Raw genomic sequence first — 14899 nt, forward strand, 5'->3', positions numbered from 1 at the left:
AGAGAGACTCCAGATTTTATTTTATTTCAAATACTTTCAAACGTGAATTGATCGTCTACGTAGTTGGCAGGCACAAGTCAGAGTACAGATCTGATATAGAAAGTCTGCTCAGGGGTACAACACAACAAGCCCCAAAGAAAAGGAAAAGAGCATCTTGCAACGGATAAAAGGAGCGATCCCGACGTCGAGCGACGATCTGAAGCCCGTCCATAATGGCCTCAAGCGTGTCCAGGTCCCGCTGGTTTTACTTTAGTGTTTATGTTGGTTTTTTAGTTAGGCAGTTGCTCATGGAGATTGAAAATGTGCAATCTCGGGAACTGCACTGTCTACAACCCAAGTTTGCGCATTTCCAGTTTTGCAATTCTAGGCTTAGAATGTGAAATTGGGTGGCCTGCACATTACGACGCATGAAATTGCATGCAATTTTTTGTTGTGCAATTTAGTATTTTGCATATTTTGAAAGTTGAATTCTGCACACAAATTTTGTTCAATTGTGGTAAGAAATGTGCCATTTTGCGCTTAGAAAATGAGCCTAATATTGGTCTTGTTTTTATCTAAATTCAGGTATAGAAATAGTATAGGTATTTGTAGCATTTGTATTTCTAGCATTGATAGCATGAAAGGTTCTTGAGTGTGAACAAGAGGAACAAAAGGTAAAAAAAGCGTTCGACGGTAAGTTTAGTTACGCAGGGATGGCAACTTTAATTTCCAAACATGACAACTTTAGTTTTGTCGGAGTGCCACACATTTAACGTGTAGCACTTATCATTTGGGAAAAAAATAATGACGAAGTAATCAAGGTACTGCTGATTCATCTCAGGTAGGAATAAGACTTGTTACGAAGAATAGAAAAGCACCTGCTGGACCAGGTGTCCGTCTTTGTTAGTTGTCAAACCACATTGTACACTCAATGTGTTCTAACAAAGCGAGTAAAAGTATAGTTGAGGAGCAGGTGTTTCTTCTAGCGTTGTCATGTATATCCTTATGTTGTTTCCACTCCTCCGATGACTCCTGATCAATCTTGTATCCTTCGTGGCTCTTGCTTCGATTGCCAACTATGATGGGAGTGTGGGCTACGTGGAGAACTTCAATGGTGTGAATTTCAGGTTCTGTGGTGGTCTCTCTAGCTACTATTGAGCGGGAAGTTGAGGGTGACACCATGGTCAACATATAAGATTTGTTTGTCGAGATCACATCCTAAAAATTCAGCTCAATCGTGCACCCTCTGCCATCAACACATTCTCCTCCCATATTTGATAGTTGAACTTGGACTCTGATGGGTTGAAATACCACTGTCTTCCTAGTCATCCAAGCACATATTGACTCGCAACTAGCCTAAATAATTAGTACTACCATTTTGTACACACATTTGTGGGGCCACGGTGCTAGTTTAACGTTATTTAGAAAAGCTACCATGTCAGGTTTGGTGGTTCCGAGCCTACCACAGGCAAAGACAAGAGACAACAGGGATGAAAGGGAGCATAGACAATAATGTAATGCTATTAGGATAGGAATTTGGTGAACAAGGTTTCACATGTACCCCTTATGAATAGTATAAATTCAAAAAGAAGTACTAGAAAAAACAAAAACAAAATTGGATTTTTTTAGCATACATAATCAACTCATATACTGTGTATGAACTTTTATGAAGAAATGACATCCATGATATTCTTGGCAAAAATGACAAAATCGACGCCATATCAAAAAATATTGCTTGATGAATATTAAGGTCCCAATTGTATTTCTTCACTAAGGATACCAGAGTGTCATTTCTTTACCAAACTTCATATGAATAGAATTGTCAACCAAGTTTGATATTTCAAAATTTCAGATATTTTCTTAATCTTAAATTCATGGTTCACGAGGGTACGCGTGGAACCATGTCAGTGTTTTCGTGATAGGAGTACTAATCTACTCGAATCCAACCAAATTTCTACTACTAGTCAAGCCCATCTCGTACTAATCTACTGCAGTCCAACCAAATTCCTACTACTAGTCAAGCCCACGTCGTCTCGCTCTCTGCTGCTCCTGCACCGCGATGGCCACTCGGCGCACAGTCTGCTACGCCGTCGCCGATGCCGCCATATACCTAACATCGAACATGTGCGGTCGCCGGCCGGTCGACATAGATCACGGGCGCGTAGCAGCCATTTCTCCCGCGATAACCACCACGCGCCCATACAGGTCGGCATCCAGTCACACTCACACAGTCACACATCCAGCCATGTCGTGAGGCCGAGAGAGCAGCCACATTCCATCCAGAGGCCGGGAAGTGGGGATGAGGGCGCCGCCGCTCTCCCTCCTTCCTCTCCTGGTCGCCGCCGCCTTCCTGTCCCCGTCCCCCTCGATCGCCACAGACAAGCTCGACCAGACCGCGCCCATCGCCGGCAACCAGACGCTCGAGTCGGCCGGCGGGGTGTTCAGGCTCGGCTTCTTCGTCCCGCCCGGCAGCTCCGACGGCAGGGCCTACCTCGGCATCTGGTACGCCACCATCCCGGAGCAGACGGTCGTGTGGGTCGCCAATCGCCTGAACCCGGTCGTCAGACCTCCCGGCGTCCTCACTCTCTCCGCCGACGGCCGGCTTGTGATCCTCGACGGCCGTAACGCCACCGTGTGGTCCTCCGACGACGCGGCCGGCTCGGGCGGCGTAGCCACCCGCGCCACCGCGCAGCTGCTCGACAACGGCGACCTGGTCGTGAGCCACGGCGGGGAGAGTCAAAGTGGATCGACGGCTCGGACCAGCGTGGCGTGGGAGAGCTTCGACTACCCGACGGACACGCTGCTCCCCGGCATGAAGCTCGGGGTGGACGGCACGAGCGGCATCTCCAGGAACATCACGTCGTGGCGCAGCGCGGCCGACCCCTCGCCGGGGGCCTACACGTTCAAGCTCGTCAGCGGTGGGCTGCCAGAGTTCTTCCTCTTCCGGGGCATGTCCAAGACGTACGCCAGCGGGCCGTGGAACGGCGCGGAGCTCACCGGCGTGCCCAACCTCAAGTCCAGGGACTTCATCTTCCAGGTCATATCCAACCCCGACGAGACCTACTACACCTACTACGTCAGCGACCCGTCGGTGCTGTCGCGCTTCGTGCTGAACAGCACGACGGGGCAGGTGCAGCGCTTCTCGTGGCACCTCGGCGGCGGCTGGAGCAGCTTCTGGCACTTCCCGCTCGACCCGTGCGACAGCTACGCCAGGTGCGGGGCGTTCGGGTACTGCGACGTCGGCCAGTCCCCGCTGTGCAGCTGCCTGCCGGGGTTCCGGCCGCGGTCGCCGCAGCGGTGGAGCGTCGGGGACGGCTCCGACGGCTGTGTCAGGACGACCAACCTGAGCTGCGGGGCTGGAGACGGGTTCTGGACAGTGAGCCGTATGAAGCTGCCGGAGGCGACCAGCGCGACGGTGCACGCCGGCCTGACGCTGGACCGGTGCAGGCAGCTTTGCCTCGGCAACTGCAGCTGCAGGGCGTACGCGGCGGCGGACATCAGCGGGGGCATCAACCGCGGGTGCGTCATTTGGGCCGTGGATCTGATCGACATGCGGCAGTACTCGGAGGTCGTGCAGGACGTGTACATCCGACTCGCGCAGTCCGAGGTTGATGCCTTGACCGCTGCAGGTTAGTAGCACTGCAACTCTTCCTCGACTGATTTTTTGCAAAATTTCCCATTTCAAATTCGAGAACCATGTCGATTTCTTCAGCTAACCGCCGGAGTCATGTCGTGGTTGTGATCGCCGTCATGGCGAGTATCTCTGGCGTGCTTCTTCTGGGTGCCTTTGCCTTTGGCTGTCTCTGTTTCTGGAGAAACAGGGCGGCGCCGGCCGGCAGTCGGGACAACGAGCTTCCATTGCAGGCCATAAAACTTAAACGCCCACGGGACGATCAGCGGTTCTCCAACGAGAACAAGATGAGCGGCGAAGAAGATGATCTTGACCTCCGGCTGTTCGATCTAGCAGTGATTCTGGCCGCCACGGACAACTTCGCCGCCGACAGTAAGATTGGACAAGGTGGATTTGGCCCTGTCTATCTGGTACTCGTAATTAAGATCAAGTAACGTTATAGATCGATCACAACTTGTATCAAGACGATGTGCTTACACGCATAAAAATGAGCAGGGAAGGCTTGAGGATGGGCAGGAAGTGGCTGTGAAGAGGCTGTCAAGGAAATCAGCACAGGGGGTGGAGGAATTCAAGAACGAGGTGAAGCTCATAGCCAAGCTCCAGCACAGGAACCTGGTGAGGCTGCTCGGCTGCTGCACCGACGGCGACGAGAGGATGCTCGTCTACGAGTTCATGCACAACAACAGCCTCGACACCTTCATATTTGGTGGTCAGTTCATGTTACATACGGTGGTCTGCTCATTCCACTTGATGCTACATTTTGAGTTAATAAATACGTTCTTCTGTTGAAAAGAAGTTTATCTTAAAGAAAGAACTTAATTTGAACCATGAACCCTTAGTTGAATCAATGACAATGTACGAATTTTGGTCATTCAGATGAAGAAAAGCGCAAGTTACTAAGATGGAAAACGCGCTTCGAGATCATCGCAGGAATCGCACGGGGGCTGCTCTATCTCCACAAGGATTCAAGGCTCCGGATCATCCACAGGGATATGAAGGCAAGCAACATGCTGTTGGACAAAAACATGATCCCCTAAATCTCGGGCTTCGGCATCGCCAGGATGTTCGGTGGTGACCAGACAACCGCATACACCTTGAAAGTCATCGGGACATAGTACGTGAGAACCTATATCCCAACTCATCGTTTATAGCACAATTTTTTAAGTTGGATGTGTTACCAAGGATATATGCTGACTTGTGAGATGGCGGTGCACCAGCGGCTACATGTCACCAGAGTATGCCATGGATGGTGTGTTCTCCATGAAATCTGATATCTACAGCTTTGGTGTCATGGTGCTAGAGATCGTCACTGGCAAGAAGAATCGAGGCTTTTACGATGTCGAGCTTGATCTAAACCTCCTCGGTTATGTAATGCACTGCATGAGCATGATTAATTCTCACATGTGATTCATATTCGATTAACTGTGTTACTAATATGCAATCATGTTGATCGTTTCCCAGGCGTGGACGTTGTGGAAGGAAGGCAGAAGCATTGAACTACTTGATGAGATGATGATGGACAGTAGCTGTGATCACAGCCAGGTGCGGAGATGCATACAAGTTGCCCTCTTGTGTGTTGACATGCATCCTAGGAATAGGCCACTCATGTCTTCAGTTGTCATGATGTTGGCCGCCGAGAATGCCATGCTGCCAGAGCCAAATGAGCCTGGAGGAAACATCGGAAGGAGCACGTCAGACGGAGAATTGTCCCAAACTCAAAGTGAGTTGACCGTAACTGTGACGGATACTCGGTAGTTTGGGTAGACTAGTTGAGATGGAGCGGAAGAGGGCATGCTTTGTGTGTGAAGCATACAAATCTAATTGTGAATTTCCAATCACATAGTTGTTGTTAGGTTGTTTCTATAGAGATATACATACATCGTGCTACATATTAATGTCGTTTTTGTAAAACTTGATGAGAAAAAGAAAGAGACTCAAAAGTAGTAGTTGTCATATATTTTCTTTATGGTGATATGGTGGGCTTACGCCGGCCTGAACCGTTGCATTAATAAACCAGAGTACATTTACAACGAAACGGATTGGGGGTACGGTAAGAAAGTGAAATACAGAAAATTTAGATTACAATCTCATAGAGAAACAACATGGTACTCCAGATTCGATGCCTGACCATTAGTGCATCTGTTTGACCAAAGCATGATGCCATCAGCAGCAGAACAAGCGATTAGGTGGATCAGTTGAGTGTCGTCCCTGAATACTTCTGCAATTCTTCTCTTCCATATATTCTAGAGAATGGCAATGATATTCATGGAGCGAACTTTATTTTGAAGGTCAGTGCCTCAAAGATGACTCAGGTCATGGGGGATCATTGGGGCGATAGAGGACAATTCTTCGCATAGAGAGCATTGATTTTGACAGTGAAGCAGTTGGTGGTCTCGAAGCAACAAGTAGTTGTCATAATACAACAAGAGGATAGCAAATCCTACAACATAGATATGTTACTAAAGTGAATCACTAGGAGGGCTCAAACCTTGTATTGTTCTGCTATCTACAGCTTCGGTGTCATGGTGCTAGAGATCTTCACAGGCAAGAAGAATTGAGGCAATTAGGATGTCTAGCTTGATATAAACCTCACCAGCTATGTAATACACTAAACGAGCAAGATTACACTACTGGATAAGGGTTTACAGGTGAACCCAAATCAGTGGGGGCAGGGTGGGGCACCCGCCACAGCTATTTTTGAGAGCAAACAGTGGCGGGTAGCAAAACATGCCCGCCACAGCTAAATGGTGAGCAGTGGCGGGCGGGTATTATCGATCGCCATAGGTGAACCATTTCGAATCTCCTCTGGTTATTAAACACTAAAGCGGCAGGCAGCCGCCGCTGCTTCCTCTGTCAGTTGTGGCGGGCATTTCTACCTCCCCACCACAGCTAAGTCGCTGCAACTTGTGGGTGGAAGTTCCGGGAGGTTATCTTAGCAGTGGCGGTCTCTTACTGACCACCACTGCTTGTCGCCATACGTGTGGCAGGCCTTATTCTACGCCCGCCACTCATAGTTCCACTACGCTGGCGGTTCAATTTTGACACAAAACCCGTTCCCCCCAATATCCCCAAGTCATTTCTCCCTGCGTCGTTTCTTCCCTCTCAAACCTTGCCCGAGTCACCGCGCGCCCCTCGTCGCCCCTCGCCGATGTGCCCCTCGTCGTTATCACCCCTCGCCACCGTGCCCCTCGTTGCATCTCACTGCCGCCGCCGCGCCCCTCATTGAGCTGCTGCGGGCGCGCATGGCCTCCTCCTCCAACACCGGAGGAGGCATCTCATCGTCGCCGCCACCGCCACCGCCGAGCTCCATCCCGATGTCCAGCCGTGTGGCCATGTCCCCCTCTCCCGCCAACATCGAAGACCTCGGGCTGCATTCTAACCCTAAGCGTCCCACCTCTTCGGTATGCATTGTCAGATTTTTGTGTAGTGTAAATATTAGTAGTTTAGAACTACATGCCAATGTTTCTTAGTGTTATTTTGTATGATGGTCAGATATGTGTTTAGGGTAAATATATATTAGCTAGTAGTTTAGAAATATATGCCAATGTTTCTTAGTGTTATTTGCATATATTAACATGAGTGCCAATGTTTTGGCGAAACGTCAATTCATTTCCGTTTCGTTGAACTTCTGGCACTCGTTATGTCATCATTTTATCAAAGGTCATGTCAAATTTTTCTTTAGTTTTTTTATGCATCATGACTCATAGTTGCATACTAAATTTTAGCAAACCCAACAAATTCATTCCGGAGAACCATCTTCTATGGACCCCTTAGCTCAGCGTCGTAAAAAGGGCAGAGAGCGAAAGAAGAAATCAACCAATGAACCGACCGCCAGTAAGGCACCAGGAGAAGATGTGGTGAATGTTTCTACCAGTCGGTGGTTCACGCAAATGTTTAAGCCTGGTGAACCGATGTTACCAAAACACAAGTTGAGTGCACTAAGCGTTGTAATTCAGCTTCTACACAAAGACGTAGTAGCTAGGTCAGCAAAGGGTGAGACATATTACACTCCCAATGTTATAGAGGGCCTTGGATTTGTCAAAGTACCCTGCAGATAAAATATATCTTGGATTTGAGAGTGTGTTCAGCGACAATATTTTCTATGTGGACGTAATCAAGCTGTCTTTAATGAGGCTTTGGTCGCCCTGGCATGTTACAAATCCATTACTTCGGAATGATGAAGTTAGCTTCCTTGATCCGTATCTCATGCATTGGACCAACGTGGATTCTGATAAAGGTCAATGTCTCATGATGAATTACCTCCACAATACCAATCTTAAGATTCCTCGGCACAAGCACAACTTTATCGTGCCTTACTTCGAAACGTAAGTTCATTTCTTTTTGCTTTCACATATACACCTGGGTACTTTGATGTCAATCTCATTAATGATACATTGTTCAATTGTCTTGCACAGCAATGAACACTGCATCGTCATCGCACTCATGCCCCGAGATGGCCGAGCTTATTTCTTTGATTCCAGGAGAGACCTTAAGTAGCCGTCGACCGGTCTGAAGAAAGTTCTCAATGCTGCTCTTCTTATGTGTCATAAGTCCGATCGTAAGAACATTGCCCCATTTCCAGTACAAATTTAACACTAGCTTTTGTTGCTGGCAACAACCAAAAGGCGAATCCAGGCACATGTCTGGCTACTATGCCATGGTCTTGATGGATGACTATGTGCACGCAGGACCACTGTTAAGAAGTGATTCAATGTTGCAGAAATGGTCTGAAGAGAATGAGAAGGAAGTTAAGCTAGCTCACTTTTGGACAGAACATGAGCGCCTTTAGAGAGTGCACACGAATAGCATCAATCGCCATGTAGTGAGGGATGAGGGGATGTTCTACTGCGGGGCAGAGAGTCAACCAGAATGAGACATGAGAATGAAACATCAAGATGGCAATATGGGTGGTCCTTTCTAGTCTAGTAACCCGTCAAAAACATTAAACTATGTCATGACACCATGTTTCTTACCTTGTGATCTCTACTTTATATGTATGAGTTTCATATGTTTATATATTAACCTTGTGATCTTTTCTATATGTATATATTTTGAATGTTATTGTCTACTAAAAATAGCAGATGGGACCACCAGAAGATTTGTGGGAAGGGTCTCTGCGGCGGACATGGAGAAGCACTATCTATGGACACGGGAAAAGTATCGGGCAGTGCACCTCAAGGAGGCGATGTTAGCTTGGGTCGAAAGTGTTCCAATGACCCATTGTTCTCTCCTAGCGATTGGGAAGGTTGCAGTGAGGCGGTTCACTGACCTCACAGTGTGCATTCTTGCGGAGGCGACCCCGGATGAGAGGCTGAGGATCTGGCCGGGTATGAGTCCAACCACCACACCCATGCCCGCTGAGGGCCTGAGGTTGTGCAATGGGCTCTTCGAGAGGCCAAATCTCCAATTCCGTAGCAAGCGGTCCGTTGGTCCTCGTTCGTTCCATCAAGTACTATTTCATGTAGTATGTGCAGCTTCTACTAACGCTCTGCGTGTTGAACATCGGCCAACACTCATTTCACTTAAAAAAAACTCATCAAAACATTAATTATTGTAATACACTTGTTATATTTTATAGGTACTACTTTTCATTAATTTGAAATTATTGTAATATGGTGCGTGCATGTGGATCAAGGTTCAAACCAGAATTTATGTATCAAATGCAATCTGATGATAGGATCCAAGTGCAATATGTTGTAATTCAAGAATGTCGGCATGCAACAATAGCTGTGGCGAGAGGTTGAATAAGACCGCCACAGCTGCGCGAAAATCGTATGGCGGGAAACACAAACAGCAGTGGCGGGCATGACCTAGTGCCCACCACTGCTCACGGGTTACCACTGGCGGGCAGGCGCCCGCCACTGATGGTGTTCTAGCAGTGGCGAGAGGTCAGTGGAGAGCGGCCCTGGGCGCCTTGCCCGCCACTGCTGGCCTTTTCCCACCCGCCACTGCTTAGGCATTCCTGCAGTAGTGTTAACTCCCACATGTGATCCATATTGACTAATTATGTTACTAATATGCAATCATTTCGGTCGTTTTCTAGGCATAATGTCATGGAAGGCTGGTGGAGGCTAGATATCAGAGGAGGTAGGGTTGGACGAAATTCTGACTAAAGATTTTTCGTTATTGCAAGAAGTTCTGACTAGTCTAAGGAAAAGGTTCCTAAAGAAATAGGAACTTTTTGGGACAAAGACCAAGAAGATACACTGTACTATAGCATCTATTATTGGCTTCTTGTAAGGTTGAGAATGATTAGGATATGTATCATCGTCATTCAAGTTGTTCAACTCAAAGAAGAATATATCGTTGAAAAATAAAAGTAGGCCATATTCGAAATGCACAAACTCAAAACAGTAGAAATATAACATGAACATATATTTCAATTTCATGTATCTTAAATATCTATAAATATTTGTACGAAGCAAACCCATATGAAAACTAAAAAAATGTTCTTTCACACATAAGAAAAACACATAGATTGTAGGTGAGGACAGAATGTCAAATGGGACCTCATGTTTGATTTACTCCATATGTATGAAAATTATTTGAAGCAAGGATAGCCATTTCATTCAAACATATCAGAGGGGATTTTTTTTCTATAGAAATTATATCCATCAGAATCCCTAAGTTTGTTTCCTTTGTTCCAAAATGGGAACACAAAAGAGTACCTTTCAAAAAAACATCTTGTTTTATTAAAACGTCACCATACATGCAATGCGCTCGCAAAAATATACTTTTATCACAGAAGTTCGAATTTTTGGGGGATGTACATTGTGTTCTCGCGTGTCTCTGAATTCATGGAAATGACAATATGTATCTTGTAGAAAGGCAAAAAAATCACATATTTAACAAATACTTATTCTTTAACTGAGTTAATTATATAGTAGGAAAATATTTTCAAATAATATCATCCATGTGTCTACCATGTGCATGCGTGCATGATCATAGTATTCCATTTTGTTTTAGTATGATTATGACAGGAAAACATTATATCGAAACAATAAGTAAAAAAAATAAAATGATACCATACGTTTTCTCAGCAGCTAATAATATATTTAATAATAATACTATAGGAAACGCTTAACATCAACCGGTGGATCGCAGCGGCTGCGTCCATCACCTTCCCTGGATGACACGCGTCAAGTGAGGGCATATATATCATACTTTATGCAACAGGGGTGTACTTCTGAGACATATGCGGTGTTGCAATGGTCTATGATGAGTTTATATTTTTACAATAAAACCTCTGTTACGAAAATTTTCTGCAACAAGACCTTAGTTGAAAAAAAATGCAACAAAACAGTTGTTGCAAAAAAAATGCAACAATACCTTTGTAGCAATGGTGGAGGCACGCTCGGCCGATCGATGCGGCAGATCTGATGGCTCGCGACCCGGCTGATCTTGGCGGACGCGTAGCATGCCCTATTACTATACACGTGGAGGCTAATTTCAAACCTCTGCTTGCGACATACCCAAACTTTGTTTCATCGCGTCTAATCTGGAGATCCTTGTTAGCAATGTGTGCGCCGACGACCAAATCAACCCGGCTTTTCTGTGCAACTTAACTGAGCAGAGCGTGCTTTTTTCAAGGCAAGACCATCATAGCTAGCTTTACCAAACTTAAATAGCAATTAAATCATTCAACATTCCTTTCAATAGGAACTTTTGAGGATCATCGTCCCGAAACCAGAAAACTTTTTCAAAAACTTGAACTTAGCTCGCTCATGAGCTACACCATTAGCTACCCTATTAGAGTGCATATATTTGACGTTCCCAATCAAATTGGATGTATCAAGACCGCTGAGTCCCACCATTGTGGATGGACATTACAGAAATTAATGACTTCAAGAGAATCCGACTCCGCTTGAACATTATTAAACCCCAAAGAATTAGAAAGAATTTTCACATCTTTCATGGCAAGTGCTTCCGCAGTAGTAGCATCGGTTGCATGGGTTAGATAAGAGCACTTAGCTGCCAAAACTATATCATTATGATCTCTAAATATTGTCGCAGTTGTGCCTGGCCATTCATGAGAGTAGAAGGTTGTGTCAACATTCAGTTTCAATGCTTTGGGTTTAGGCCTGGACCGTCGTTCATCCATAACTGAGCTAAGCATGCTGCTTGGGAAACACTCCAAACTCAGTTGGGCCACACTCATATTTCTGCAAATAAGAGTCTGTCAAATGGGAGCTTAAGGCATTTGGGCAATTTTTTGTCAAATCTCTATTCCCAAAATTATGCCAAAGTCCTAGGATGCGGTTCGTGAAGGCCTCTGATCTACGAGGGTTCCACTGAAATTCACACATTTTTCTGGCATGCCTCTCTTAACCACCTACCAACATCGCTTAACCTCCAGATATGGTGATGCCTTGGGATCGGTTTTTGCGCCCTCTGCAGTTGCCCGAAAGATGTAACACCCCTACCAAATATCGTCTCATGGACCAGAATTTCAACATCACTCTCACGGAGTGGTACAACTACTTTGGCTTCCAAGCAACAACGAAAAACTCCGTTAGACCTACCACACCCTCGAACCATATCCAACTAACTTGTTTGATCAGATGAGCTACCAAGGCTATAAGCATAGAGCAAGTTGCATTGAGTGTCCTGCTATTTGATATTTTTACTATGTTATCACTAACTCGTTGCAGGCATGAGGAGAAGCTTGAAAGGTTAATGAAGAGAATATGCTCATTTTTGGGAAAGTTGTGATTCCCGGCATTAACTACTCTCCCAACTTGGGCACGATACTTTTGCTTCACCTTGCATAATAAGGAAATTGTGCACAAGGAGACATCGCATGCGGTGGAGTGATCATTATGTTGGCCAACTCCCTTGACTTGAACTTCACCAACCTTCGCCCACTTATCGGTAATACCCTTGTTAATATTTGTTTTCGTTGTGAGCCCGTGAATTCGACTCCACCCCGCCTGCCGCTCTGGAAATCCCTGTGACATATATGGGCTTTGCTAACTTAAAGCGGGGCGTTCCTTGCGCCTTTTTTTTAAACACGGAAATTAAATGGAAGCAAAATATACCAGGAAAACTTCATATGATTTGGTTACAAAATGGGCATTTGAGTACTCAAATCAGATGACAGTTTGACAAAGAAAAAATACTTAAGAGGAAAAAAATCAAAAAATGGGGGAAATAGTTTGACAAAGAAAAAAGTACTTAAGAGAAAAAAATCATAAAATCGCTGGAAGGAGGCCAACTCCCTTGACTTGAACTTCACCGACCTTCGCCCACTTATTGGTAATACCCTTGTTAATATTTGTTTTCGCTGCAAGCCCGTGAATTCAACTCCGCCCCGCCTGCCTCTCTGGAAATTCCTGTGACATATATGGGCTTTGTTAACTTAAAACGGGGCATTCCTTGTGCCTTTTTTTTAAACACAAAAAGTAACTGGAAGCAAAATATACCAGGAAAACTTCATATGATTTGGTTACAAAATGGGCATTTGAGTACTCAAATCAGATGACAGTTTGACAAAGAAAAAATACTTAAGAGGAAAAAAATCAAAAAATGGGGGAAACAGTTTGACAAAGAAAAAAGTACTTAAGAGAAAAAAATCATAAAATCGCTGGAAGGAGGCCAACTCCCTTGACTTGAACTTCACCGACCTTCGCCCACTTATTGGTAATACCCTTGTTAATATTTGTTTTCGCTGCAAGCCCGTGAATTCAACTCCGCCCCGCCTGCCTCTCTGGAAATTCCTGTGACATATATGGGCTTTGTTAACTTAAAACGGGGCATTCCTTGCGCCTTTTTTTTAAACACAAAAAGTAACTGGAAGCAAAATATACCAGGAAAACTTCATATGATTTGGTTACAGAGTGGGCATTTGAGAAGTCAAATCAGATGACAGCTTGACAAAGAAAATATACTTTAAGAGGAAAAAATCAAAAAATGGGGAAAAATAGTTTGACAAAGAAAAAAATACTCCACACGCTCTAACCAACTGAGCTACTCCAGCTTCGTGTTTAGTTAAATATTACCACCTAGATAAATATTGGTTCTACTGCGTGATTAGAAATTGTGATCGAGTTAGGGAATTCCAACTGGAGCAGTTCCTGAACCGTGGGGAAGAGTCTGCCACAGCCGGTGAGGTTCTTGCATCCCTGGCGGCCCCGGGTGCAGTTTCCTGACTTGGTTGTATTGTTACTAGTCGAACTTTTGCCGTTACTGCAGATTCTTTATTGTAAACTAGTAGAGTGTCCATGCGTTGCCACGGGCTCTTGAAATAGTATGCAAGAGTTGCATGATAAATTTCACATGTACAAACAATATAACACAAACACAATTATTGAATAATTAAAGTCCATTTTTGTAATGTAAATTGATAAAAAAAAGATTAACGACATGTCCATGTAACAAACTGAGCGATGTTCCAACTAAACATCTATTATAAAACTATCAATATCTAGATGATGCGCTTAAGAAATTCTTTCATAAATATCAAGAAAGTTGTCTTTAGCTTCATTCCCACGATGTTTTAGCAAGTATAATAAAAACCGCTTCCTCAACTCATACCCATCCTACACAAACAATATATGTAGTTAGTATGAAAATTTCACGCAGAAGGTCTTAAAACATGTAACGAATGTGTTGCCACTGGCATTTCAAAAAAAATACTGGTTGCATATATAATCATAAGGCATATCAATTTTCCAGCTTGGCATAGAAAGTGAGTCTAAAATAGTTGCTTAGTTATTCTGATAATCTTGCTAGTACAATTATGAAAGTGGTTTTAATTTTTGAAAGGAAAAAACAACAACAATCATTAGGCCCTTAAGAAATTACGACATGATTCTAAATCTGACCAGCCACAAGATATATCCTTCCTAATATTCAGTTCTAGTGGGAAAAACTACTACCCAACAATATACGTATAATATAATCGACAATATTTTCTGCATTTGCTAAATAATCATGGGAACAAAAAATGACTTCAGGCTTCAAGATCCAATAGTATATACATAGGCTCGATGTGACGATGCTGGCGAAGAACATCGAGATGGTTCGAACGTAGGATTTGTCTTGATTTTAAGGGACTTTCGCGTGCCCAAACCCCCCCCCCCCCTGTCAGCCACACCTAATAGAAGCAACATAAATGGCTATGATGCCAGCTGCTACCTTTTGTGATCATCATGCGGAATTAGATCATCATTACAAATAAGCATTATAATGTTCACATAAATGATGCATTCCAGTAAAGGTTCTGTGATTGTCACAAGAACATAATAATAATAGACGTGCATATATTTTCATGTGGTAGAATACTACTAA

General features: G+C 44.6%; 1 pseudogene; it reads left to right on the forward strand.

Moving 5' to 3' along the window:
* Nucleotides 1-2018: 2018 nt before the first annotated feature.
* LOC119357035 lies at nt 2019-5573 on the forward strand (annotated as a pseudogene).
* Nucleotides 5574-14899: the final 9326 nt, after the last annotated feature.

The sequence above is a fragment of the Triticum dicoccoides genome, chromosome 2A (assembly GCF_002162155.2).
Source record: "Triticum dicoccoides isolate Atlit2015 ecotype Zavitan chromosome 2A, WEW_v2.0, whole genome shotgun sequence".
In the NCBI taxonomy this organism is placed as follows: domain Eukaryota; kingdom Viridiplantae; phylum Streptophyta; class Magnoliopsida; order Poales; family Poaceae; genus Triticum; species Triticum dicoccoides.